We start from the raw sequence: 12,350 nt of genomic DNA, 5'->3' as shown, positions 1-12,350 counted from the left end.
TTGCAGTGTGCTGAAGATATCAGCCATAGAGATGTCTGCCTTCTCTCTAATGTAATGGAACTAGATGGCCCTTGGCTTGTGCTGCTCAACGCACCAACAGAATACAATTGACAAACTCAACAGCAATGTCTCTTTCCAGAAGTCATGACCTGGTTACTCAAGATAAACCACAGACCTTGTTGTGAGCAGTTTCATGAAGGAACTATTTTCTTTCTACTGAACTACACCCACCAGGAGACAAACGCACTTGAAGCACTGCATGCTGAGTGCCATCTAGTTCCATTATATTTGAGAGAAGACAGACATCTCTACGGCTGTTATCTCCAAAACTCTGCAACTCATACCAAAACAATCAAGACCGGTGATACTCAACTTATGGACCGAGGGCCAAATCTGGCCCCTACTAGGGTGCCGGGTGTCCTTCCCGAAAAAAGTTGTAATTCCCAATAAAAATAAAGTGATTCGCACTGTGTATTGTTTTTGTACTTTTGGTACACATAAGGTGCCAGAGTGCATAAAAGAACATCAAAATAGAGCTTGTTTATATATAGTGCCAGTGGAGGATCCCCCGCACCCCAAACAGAGGTCCTATCTAAGCCTCAAATGTCCTGAAATCCTAGAAATGTCCAAAAAACCTAGTAAAGGTCCTAAAATTCTTCAAACATATGAAAATCCTAGAAAGACCCTACAATCTTAGAGATGCCCTACAGTCACTGAAATGTCCTAATGTCCTAGAAACATCCTTAAATCCAAGAAACATCCTCAAGTCTTGTGACATGTAAGGGGCTGCTGTAACTGGCCCCTGGCCTCCCGTCACTTGTGGCCCCCAGGCAAAGCAAGTTGAGCATCCCTGTTCTAAACTGAAACATGTTACTACTGGTAAGAAAACAAAATATGCATTTTTGATTCTTGGGTGAACTGTCTCTTTAAAGTACTCATATGAACTGTGGAGTGTGTAGATCTCTACATGTGTGTCATGTGTGCAGTGGGGGTGTTGCAGGTGCAAAAGCAGCAGACCGTGATGGATGTTGGGCATAGGAAGGCAGAGACAGAATGAACACATGGCCCAGCTTTTAAATCCTACAGGGCCCAGGTGAGCCTAATCAGGTGTCGACCCTCCTATGTTGGCTAACCGTCTGATGAGGTCACCCAGGACATCCTCCAAGACAGTGGGAGGGGCCGTGACACATATGTGCAGTGCAGCTCAGATGTACTATACATACAGGATCTGATATCTGCACCTGTGGAAATGAGACACTGTGTTCCAGCACGGAAAAATAAAACCGACCCCACCTTCCCACCAGCCTTTTGACTTGACACTATCAAGGTATCAGCGTAACTATACCCCCACCGATCCCACTGATGTCGGTTCACAGTTAATTATGTGCTGAGACAGGACTTGGCAGAACATATGTCAGCCTCCCAGAGGTGTACGCAAAGCTACGAAAACATCTCTTACCTTTGTGGTCAGTTGTCTTCACTTGAGCGTTGTTTCTTTACATTTCATCCCGGCTTTCATCCCAACGCAGCTCTCAGGGAACTCTGAAATCAGAACACAAAATCTGTGATTCCTTCATTTCGGTGCCAACAGGAGAAAAAACATCCACCGGGCCAAACACTCCAGAGAGTGAAAAGGCTTACGGGAAAGGATCCTGCGAGACATGGTGTTGGCCAAATCCTACACATAGCCACAGCTCTACACAGGGAAATCCACATGGCCACTGATGCATGCGTGCACTGCCAAGTCAAGGATGACATGGGAGGAGTCTCAGAGTTCAACAGAGGAAAATCCCCGAAGGAGGTGCAAGGTTTTCTTGTCTATGCAAAGCAATGTTAGATTTTCATGTGACCAGCTTACCACTAAAAGGCTTAGTAGTCTAATCCTTTAGCCAAATGAAGTGTCTAACTTAAGGCTTAGGCTGGCCAGAGGAATCAAAGGGAAGTTTATAGTATGAACCTCGCTAGACGTTCAAAGAGCCAGGAGCACACACAGGAATGCATTCATGGTTACAGGTATTAATCATCTCCTTGGCTACCTCACTCTTCATGCAACAACGCTCATTATTTACACACGCACTTCGATAAAAGAAAGGCTGGAGGCAATATTGAGGAGACAGGTTTCATTAGCACTTATACTTCAACTGTAGATGTCACAATTCTGGCAGCAAAATGGAATAATTAGCCGTCACGCCTTGACAAACATCATCAAGGTGAGGACAAGAACTGCGCTTGCCAGCGTGTGAATGTGCAGAGTGGATAGCCCATGCATGCTCAGCATACCTGTGCAGAAACTTTAACCCAAAAATTCACATAATAGCCTCGGCCTTGATGTTATGTACTGTTTGACTAAACTGCATTTGATCTTTGTGCATCACATTCAATCGCGTTACACTGAACAGGACAGAATCTGGACGCCGTGCGTTGGATCAAATAAAGTGACTGGCAGAGGCAAATTGAGTAATGCTTCACATCTGTTTTCCCATGCGTAAACATTTGCACAGGCACATAAACACTAAACACAGTGACATTCTGTATACACAAATTCACATGAAAAACACATGTTTAAACAAACATGGTTCAGAAATGGATGTGAAAACAATGAGATTAGAACTGCAGCAAACTTTACATTTTCTACACTTTGTCATTAGTTGATTAAATCATCAAGTTATGGGTGTAAAGATGAACTGATAAAGGAGTGAGAGACTTTGCTACTTTGATACACAGCTGCAGATCTGAAACAAATTCTGCATGAAATTAGGAAATAAATTAATACAGCTGTCAAAATCTTTCCAAATAATTCCCTGTGCGTCAGTGTGTGTGACTCTCTACTCTCATGCTGGCTCACTATGTTCTCGTGTCAAAAATCTGCTTCAGGTCACTCAGAATATTCCCACACCGAGAGAAAAATCAGAGTGCTATGTACAGCTTTGTGCACTCCACGTCCGTACTTTGTTTGTTTTATATCCGTCGTCTCATAAAAAACAATGCGCTGCAAACCCTTTGCACCGACTTTGATGCATTTTGTTGTATTTGTTGGAAAAATGTCAAATACGAGCCAAGAGATGGAGTCATCAAGTAGCAAGGATGACTTTGTGGTCCTCTCACTTCCATCCGAGCCCAAGAAGGCCTCCAGAGCAAAAAGTGATTTTTGATAAAGGTGATGCAGAATCGTACTGATGGTTTCCAGGTCTATTTCAGGTCAGCGGTCCAACTTTGATACAGTGTGAACAAAACAGGAATCATACATCAAAGCGAAGACCACCAACTCATCCTGGGCAGCGGCTGGCAGCATGTTTAAGGTAGGGACACAAAAACACATAGCTCGACTTACGATCGATTTATCTGGGTGAGTTATTCCGAATTCAGTCGGACTAACATGTTTATATGTATCTTAAAAGCCCAGTTTTAGTCAGGCTAATGCAAGAATTTGACTTTTTCTTACATCATGTAAACATACTGGCTAACCCAGGAACAGATGGAAATGATACGAGTCTGCAGCATTTTTGTGAAATATTCATCCTACTTTGAAAGACAAGCTAAAAAACCTATCCACGGTATCACTGCCCGTGTTTACAAATGCCCATGTTTGCCTACATGCACATACTCTTTGTACTTTAACCATCGTGCTGCAAGCTTCTGCACATCCCCCAGTAAATATTTTGCACATTCCTTTGCAAAACTGTGCAGCTCCTTCACTTTAAATACTTGTTTCTTATAGTTTGCATCTTTTTTATCGTTAAACCTTTGAAACTTGGGCTGCTTTTAGTCATCTTGGGCTGCTTTTAGACACCTTTCACAAGTATTTAAACCTTTTCATTGTTTGTCTTTTCATTTAAAAAAAACCAGGTAATTTTTTCTTACTTTTTTACTAACTTCTTGCTAAGTTTTGGGCCATTTCTTCTTTTGCTGCTTATTCCCTACTTCCCATGTTTTTGAAAGAAGTCAAGCATATTGCCCAGGTTTAAAAGGTTAAGCACAAAAACAACAAGACAAATTCCTTGTACATGCAAATCTACTTGACAATAAAACTGCTTTCTGATTCTGACTGTTTATGAGGCAGGAGACATCATTTTCTTTGACATATTTAATTCAATATTTGGATCATACTAAATTAATAATATACCTCATTTGTCACCAAAGGGGAAATTATTCTTTTCACTGTTATTTTTCTTGATTTACTGGTGCACACACACTCACACACACATTAAATGCATAAGAGATGTCAGAATGATGGTTCCCCACGACACTGTATCCTGAGCAGCTAGGGATTCGGTGCCTTGTTCAAGGGAAAATACGGTCCATCCAGGACCTGAGCTTCAACCTATGACCAACACAATCTGCTTCTGAATCACAGAACACCAAAACATATCATTATAAATGTATCTGTAGGGTAAAGTATCTGATCTTGGACTGTTTATCTGGATACGTACGGTGTTGAAAGGAAGGATACACACCTCTACAAGTGGTTAAATTATTTTTGCAACAATACAAACGCTTGTGGCAAGTAAAGACAAGCCCAAAAGATTTCACAATGTATTTCATTAACTTCCTGTCATTCAAGCTCTGATGAGACATAAAAAAATCTACACACACACACACACACACACACACACACACACACACACACACACACACACACACAAACACAATGGCATTATGTAATGACGGTCTGTGTGTTTGGCACACGGGTTGAGTCATTATCTCATGACATTCAGCCAAGTAGCACCACGACATTCTCACCTGTCCACCTGAGCTGTCAGACGGCGGACACGGGGACACTCCAATGTTGACACTCAGTCTCACAGCTGTCTAACAAATCAAGCTGTCCTTCGGTGTAGCTTTCTGTCAAACGATGGAGTTAAACATTAACCCTTTGAAACTTCAGCACATTGGTTTGAGGTTTTTTTTATTCACATAGGAAGAAGGCAATGAGCATCTTTTAAAAAACTGAAGCAAAAATTAGCAAGAAATTAGTAAAAAAAAAAAGTTATAAGAAAATTACCTAAAAACTTTAAAAAGAAACAAAAAAACTACAAAATAACAACAGGGAAATGTGCTAGTGCTAGAAGAAAATTTAAAAAATAATAAAATAAAATAACACTAAAACTGAAATGGTTTTCTGGACATAACAATTTTTTTTCGATCATTTTTTTTGTCACCTTTTGCTTATTGTTGGTAATTTGCAGGACCTTTCTTGCTGATACGCTCATTGCCTTTTTCCCTGTTTTGAAATGAGTAAAAATGTTAAACAAAATTACCTACAAATTTGCACTCACAAAAAAGTTAATTAGTTGAAAAAACAACTGATTCAAAATTATAATAATTCTGTAAAATAAATAATCATGATTTACAGTTTTCAAAATATTTTCTGAATCTAGTCAGGTCTTGCAATTTGCAGGGATTTTTTTTTGATAAATTATACCAATTTTCTCTGGCCTCAAAGGGTTGAATACTTGTGAATGGCGTCTCAATGCAGCAAAAGGAAACTAATGTCAATCCCGGTGTTCAAAGGTTATAATACTGCATATATTGAAAAACATGGTCTCAGTTGCAGTAACCACTTAACTGCGATGGTTTCTAAAGTCTATTCTCCCTCACATTTTAAAGGCAGCAAAGCTTTTTGAAGGGCTTTTTATTTCTGTCAGAATGCACTGGAGAGGTCGGGTTATAAATGGATATTTAGTTGAGAGACCGAGGCGCGACCTTTTCATAGCTCGGTTCAAAGGTGAAGTACTCAGGTCGCTTACAGCAATGCTACTAGTTTGTTTTCATTACCGGCGATGGCGATTCAGTGCGGCCATGCATCTGATTCTCCGGCTAATCCATATGCTAAGCCAGCTCTCAACCACTCGGGGAGGGATAAATATGCATCGGCAGAGGCGGGACAGATAAGAGGGCCAGCTGCTTGGAGTCGGGGTTAAACCTGACAGCACTCAAGCTCATCTACAGGATATCCTCCGTTTTATTTTAATCAGACAGAGAGAGACAGACAGAGACAGATACAGGCGAGGATTGTTGATCACTAATGATTCAGTCCTGTTCAGAAGCCAGTTGAACAGCTAAAACCGCCTGTTATTGAGCAGCAAGACGAAGTATCGCAACCTTCATACTTTCATTGGTAAAGATCTAAATGTGTCCATGTGCTGCCATCAAATGTCAAACTAGATTTGTACTCTTTACCTTACAGATTGCTTCCCCCCCCCTTTTTTTTTTTTTTTTACTTTTTTACACTATTTTATTTTAAAGCAACAATTAGCAATAACAAAAATTAATTGGCAGCTATTCTGCTCACTGAAGAGGTGTCTGTAATTTATTTTTAAGCTTCTCAAATGTAGGAATTTTCTGTTTTCTCTTGAACATCATCAAGTTTTTGGACATATGCATGTACATTTAAATGTGTATATGCAGTGTATTTTTGTATTGGATAAACTATTCAGTGGTTCAAACAGTGATAACAGTTTAGTGGCCTTTTGTTTTATTTATTTCTGTATCTTAATTATTATTGTTTTTTTAATCTATTCAATTATTATTTTTTTCTGAAATGATTCTTTTTTTTAGTATAAGTATCATAACTCATAAAATAATACCGTAAGTAAACATAATTATTTCAGTGATTTGTTTAAGCAAATAAAAGATTAGAAGGGAACAGAGTATGAGCCTTTTTCACTAATATCCCTGCCTTTGCCCGATAATGAAGTGTAATCACTGACAATCAATCAGACGAGGAAGTAAAGACGGGAAATACAGTTAAAGGACAGATGGATGCTCTGATAGATTCTGGTAATCGAGAAGAAAGAGACCGGATTTTTTTTGTGTACGGCATAACATGCCACTCTGGTTTCTTGACGTGCTTCAGTGCACAACAACAGACAGACAGCCACAAAGAAGAAAGAATATTTGTTGTTCCTTGAAGCCTATTTACAACCATGAATCTCACCACAATCTAAATGTACTATTAAGATGGGGAAAAACCCCATTTCGTCTTTGTTTATGGAATAAACAGATGAGATACAAACACTATTAATTAGTAAGCTTTAGAGGAACTGGAATGCAGATTTCTAAATAAAAAACAGGCTAACTATTTTCTCTGCCTATAATCTCTATGCTAGGATAAGCCTGTTTTCTGGATTATTTTATGTTAAAATTAACTTTTCATATAGTGCATAATATAAAAGCCAAAAGTGATATATCTGTGATGGTTTGATATTGGCTGACTCAATTGGCATTTTGTTTGTATCAGGTATCCTAAGTCCTTTGTTAATAAATAACTTAATTTTTATTTTTTTGCCTCCCTTTCCCTTTATAAACTGGGTCGTAACATCCATGTTTACCACGCAGAAAAAAGACCAAGTTTAATTTTTTAGAAATCTTTTGGGGTCTGAGAAAGAAAACAAATGTGGATATTTTTGAAAAATGTATCTAAACCTCTGAACCCTTACCAAATAAATAAATAAATATCTTTCATAAACATTGGAAAAAAGGCAATAAGCAAGTTGGTAAGAAATGTTCCACAAACTGCAAAAATTAGTACAATAATTTTAAAAAAGCTAGGGGGAAATGTCTAGGGAGAAAATAGAGAAAGCAAAAAAATGAAATTAAAAAGTTAGGATTTTTTCTTTTAATAGCTAATTCTAATAATAAAATTTAAAAATGTTACAGAACTGTTGGAAAGAAAATGTTGAACTGTTCTCTTAAAAAGTTTTGTTTGTAGCCTTAATGAAACTAGACTGGCAAGCTCCTCCCAGCTGACAGCAGATAAATCACTGGTAATGTGTTTTTCCAAATGAGTGTAAATGAGTGGGAAGCATCTACAGAGCTTTGCTGCAGTTATTGACAGGAGACAGAATCATCTGTGCGGCAGCCAACATTAAACAATGTCACAAAATGTCACGTAACAAGATGTTGAGCTCTAAAGGACGGCCTTAAAATCCCGGCAGCCACAGTAAATCTTTACGTCCGCTGTTAAGGAAAAAGGACAGTGAGTCTGAGGGAAAAACAGAGGGAATGCCTATCACTTGCTGCACTCAAAGCATTCTTGGACAAGCCACACAAAAGGTGAAATTTATGGGCTATTGGATGGACCATATGTTTCATTTTTTTAAAGGAGTGTTCAAGGACAAACAGCTGAATCCACAGTGAAAGCTGAATCTCTTTGAAATGCTAAACTGAGAGCACTAGACTTGTTTATTTTTTTAAAATACTGTTTCACTTGAAGTTGAAGATGCATTGTTCACCTTGTCGTATCAACGTATCTCTCAATTTCAATAAGTCTAAAAAAGAAAGGTTGTCTCACGTTCAGGCCAAAATGGTATTTAAATATTTATATAAGCTCTGCAGCCATCCTCTTGAAAGTGAGAGACATATTTTCTGTAAATACCTGTCTGCTCATTTCATCAAGCCAAAAATAAGAAAACTTCCCCTCGTGTGTCTCCATGCATTTATGTTCTCTCTCTCCCTATGAGCTTGACAGAGTGTGTCAAACAGATCGTCATGCCAGTCCTGCACACCAAAAATTTTGTAGGCAGACTGTGATGCTTAATCTCGACAACAAAAAAAAAAAAGAATCTCTCTTGTAAGATGACAGCATCTCCCGAAACTAGACTGCAGCCATTGTTAATCTTTTTAGACAAATCTGACATTCGGGACAGAGCTGTTTGTCAAAAGCTTCATATTAGAAGCAACATCACGCTCTTCCATTTTTAAATAAAACAGGACCATACGCAGGAAAAATGCTGTAGTCTGGTTATACTTTTAAGATGTTTTTCCATGTTTTCCTCCTTTAAAGCTGCAACAAGTAGTCAATTCATTAATCGGCACTACTTCTTATATTATTCATTATTTTTGTCAATTTTTAAAGCAAAAATGCCCATAAAAATGATACTAAGCCCTTCCAGTGTAAAGGTTTTCTGTTTTGTATCATTGTAAACTGAATATTTTGGGGTTTTGGACTATCAGTCGGACAAAACAAGACATTTGAGAACTTATTCTCGAGCTGTCAGAAATAGTAACAGCTGTGCGTCTCCTCTGCTATTGTTATTTAAAAGGTGCATTGCACACACTTTTGTTTTAACCTTTTTATGGGAAATGCAACATTTGAATGTTACACCATGCCCTTAGGGCTTGCAAGCTTCTGTACACACTGAATCTGCTAAATGCACGCTTTTGTTATCTGTTACATCATGTCGGCTGTGGCTGAAAGGACGAAACCACTTAAAAGATGGGCGAGTACTTATCTATCTCCCTTGTTTGTACTCTTCCAACAGAAAGCACAGGTTTTATATCGTGATATTTACTGGAAATGGCGCGGCCTCCAACAGCAGAAAGGCTGCAACAAGCAATGCTCATTAACAGAAACTTGCAGCTCCTCAGAGATCCCCCTTTCAGCCAGCCGACACCTTAATCTGGTTATTGAGGAGGTATTATATGGGTAACACTTCCTTTCAGTTTTAAGAATTAACCTTTACTTGTCCATTGTTGTGCTTTCAAAGCGAGTGGCAATTAAGCCTCGCCAGTCTTGTTTGCCCGAGCGAAAGTTGAATTCAACTGGTTGTATTTCTGTGTTTAATAAGGACAATAGGTGAGAATTTAACTTTTGTGGGTTTCTATTGCTTAATTATTCATTTGAGAAGCTAAAAATAAATAGCACTGTCCCTGTTGCACATTTACACCATCATATACTGTACACCCAGGTAAAAATTCAGGATGGTATGAGGGTATAAAATATTATATAAGTCTATTGTGTAACAGATTATAGTTCATCAGATTTTATATTTTAGATGACTTGTTATCCATTACTTGGGTCCTCAGTAGAACCAGGTTTCCATCCCCATCCCTACAAATCAATCAGTTAATTGAGAAAAGTAAAAGGCCAAATTGTCTTTCTGCCAAGAGTATGATTTTGCATAATTTTTTACACTTATCCTCCTCATTAAATAATGTTCTCGCTGTGTTTGAGTTCCCTGCAGAATGGGTTCTTGGGGGGAAACGCAGTCTGTTCATGAGAGCTGCTGTCATGCCCTCCACCGGGACTTTCGAACAGAAGTGGGCTAAGTGCTCTCCATGCCAGAGAAAAGCCTCCAACAGGAAATGTTGCAGGCTCTCTGACACTTTGCCAAACCACCCGCTGAATCACATCCATGTATTTGCATATTATGCAAATCAGCCAGAGTTACTTGAGTGTAACTGAGAGTACATGTGTGTTCATCTATGTGAGGGAGCGCGCCTTCCCAAATCAGCTTAATACAGTATCCACCGTGACACATTAGCATCACTCATGTCAGATGTGTGACAGACAGACTCGGACTTTCATCCTGATGCTGATGCTCCTGCACAGCCAGAACAAAGTTTACTTCCTCCCTATTTTGACTTTGTTTCAGATTTATCCATTAATGCTCATTCCAGGTCTAATCCAATTCATTGTTCCTCCACGGCTCTCTGTATAGAATAAGACATTTCCACACAGGATTAATCCAGTGTGCTTCACTTTTAGAGCAATCTGCTGGTTTGCATAGTTTAAAAGCTTAGCTGTTACAAGAAGGCCTCAGACGCACACTCTCACTCACACACACACACACACACACACACACACACACACACACACGGTGCTGTAACTGAGCCAACCTGGAGATTGATCGGCTGGGCTGAGTCCAAATTAAAGCCCGTCCTCTGCAGACATGCCAAGCATAATAACTCTCTCCTCTCTTTGCACTTTTCCTTGGACAGGCAGGGTGAGGGGAGAGAAAGAGACAGAGAGAAACAAATGCACTAGAGGAAGAGAAAAGCGAGAAAAAGAGGAAGAGAAAGAGGTGCAATTGGATAATGTCTTGACACCCATCGTAGAAAAAAGGACTGCCTGGCTCTCAGATGTCTGACCCATTTTCTGCTCTCTCCCTCTCCTCCTTTCTCTCTAATTTCCTTCCTTCCTCTAATCTACAGTAAAGAAGCTCTCTAAATCAGAGTCATTGGAGCCGCAGCGTTTCTATGAAAACGCAGCACCACAGGACCCAAACCTACACACTGAAAACACACAAAACAGAAATACCCACACACATCTGATCTACACTTTGGAGCCGCGATAACTGGAACGAGAAACCAGAGAATATAAGATCATTGCCAGTTGAAGCATAGCGTGGTCTGTGTGGGCTTTTATTGAAATGTGTGTGTGTGTTTGTGTGTGACAGGCCCGTGTTCTGTATGTGTTCAACAGTATGCATAATGAGAGGCCTGTGCTCCGACAGAGACGGTTCAATAATCAATTATTCACTTGCTGGAAATACACTGGTGCTCATTTCTAATAATGAAATCAGATCACTGCTGTTAGATGCAAAGACAAAAATATATATTTATGGTATTTCTGAAGATTTGAATTGAGGCACATTAGGCCATGATGATGGATAAACTTAAGAGCAATTACATGCAATAATGAGGGGGAATTTCCCCTGGTAGCTTAGGGCATATTAGCATTTTCACATTATGGAATAATCTATGGCTTTATATGTTCGAGCATATGGCGTACAGCGTGGTTACAGCATCACTGCATGCTATAACTACATCTTCACTGCAATACATTAAACACAAAAGAGGCGTAAAGACCAGAAAATGTAGGGCATTCAGCAATGCAAAAGCAGCAAAGCACTCTTATTGAAAACGATTATAAAAAGCTACACAGCTCTCTGATCTACGGCTGTAATCGACTAAAGAAAATCTTGATTGACTGAAATCCTTCGTACTCTTAAACCAATCGATTGGTTGATGGGGGGGAAAAAATCTGGCGATTAACTCCAGATTAACTAAATCTCCACTGCACACTGAGTGCACTCTACCTGGTTGCACTGTGTGCCCACTTAAGTGGATTCTGTCAAGGCTCGACATCAATTGATGGTTCACCCAAAAAATGAAAATTCAGTCATTATCTTCACGCTCTCATGCCAATTGAAAGTCAGGTGAAGTTTTATAGTCCACAAAACACCAAACAGTTGACCAGAAGTTTACAGTCCTAGTCTTATCAGGTCCTAATGCAAAAAGTCTCATAATTCTGAAACTCCTTCACAATAAAAGCATCTTTATGTTTTGCTAGTTGAAAACTTTTACTGTGAAGCAGCATCAGCAGCAGGACATGTTTACATCAGCAGTTACTTAACGCAGCTCAGTGAGGATGATATCAAAGAGATCACATTACAGTAATGCTGGATTACACGCTGCATAGTTTCCTGTTGATCTCTTCTGCATGTGAAGGCAATATGGATCATGCCAAATACTATTACTTGAGTGGCAATTAATAAATTTAAATATCTTGATGGCTATTGCTGAAATATTTATCATGAATAGAATCAGAAATACTGACAAAAATA

General features: G+C 39.2%; 1 protein-coding gene across 2 annotated transcripts in view; it reads right to left on the bottom strand.

Annotated features, from left to right (window-relative positions):
• Positions 1-12,350, bottom strand: part of LOC121958714 (thyroid hormone receptor alpha-B) — a 190,702-nt gene that overhangs the window by 157,765 nt on the left and 20,587 nt on the right. For both annotated transcript variants that reach the window (XM_042507811.1, XM_042507813.1), the window contains exon 2: positions 1,460-1,542. The gene's annotated coding sequence lies outside the window, so the exon portion shown is untranslated. The remainder of the gene's footprint in view (positions 1-1,459; positions 1,543-12,350) is intronic.

The sequence above is a fragment of the Plectropomus leopardus genome, chromosome 19 (assembly GCF_008729295.1).
Source record: "Plectropomus leopardus isolate mb chromosome 19, YSFRI_Pleo_2.0, whole genome shotgun sequence".
Taxonomy (NCBI): Eukaryota; Metazoa; Chordata; class Actinopteri; order Perciformes; family Serranidae; genus Plectropomus; species Plectropomus leopardus.
This window is presented reverse-complemented; position numbering and strand designations above follow the sequence as displayed.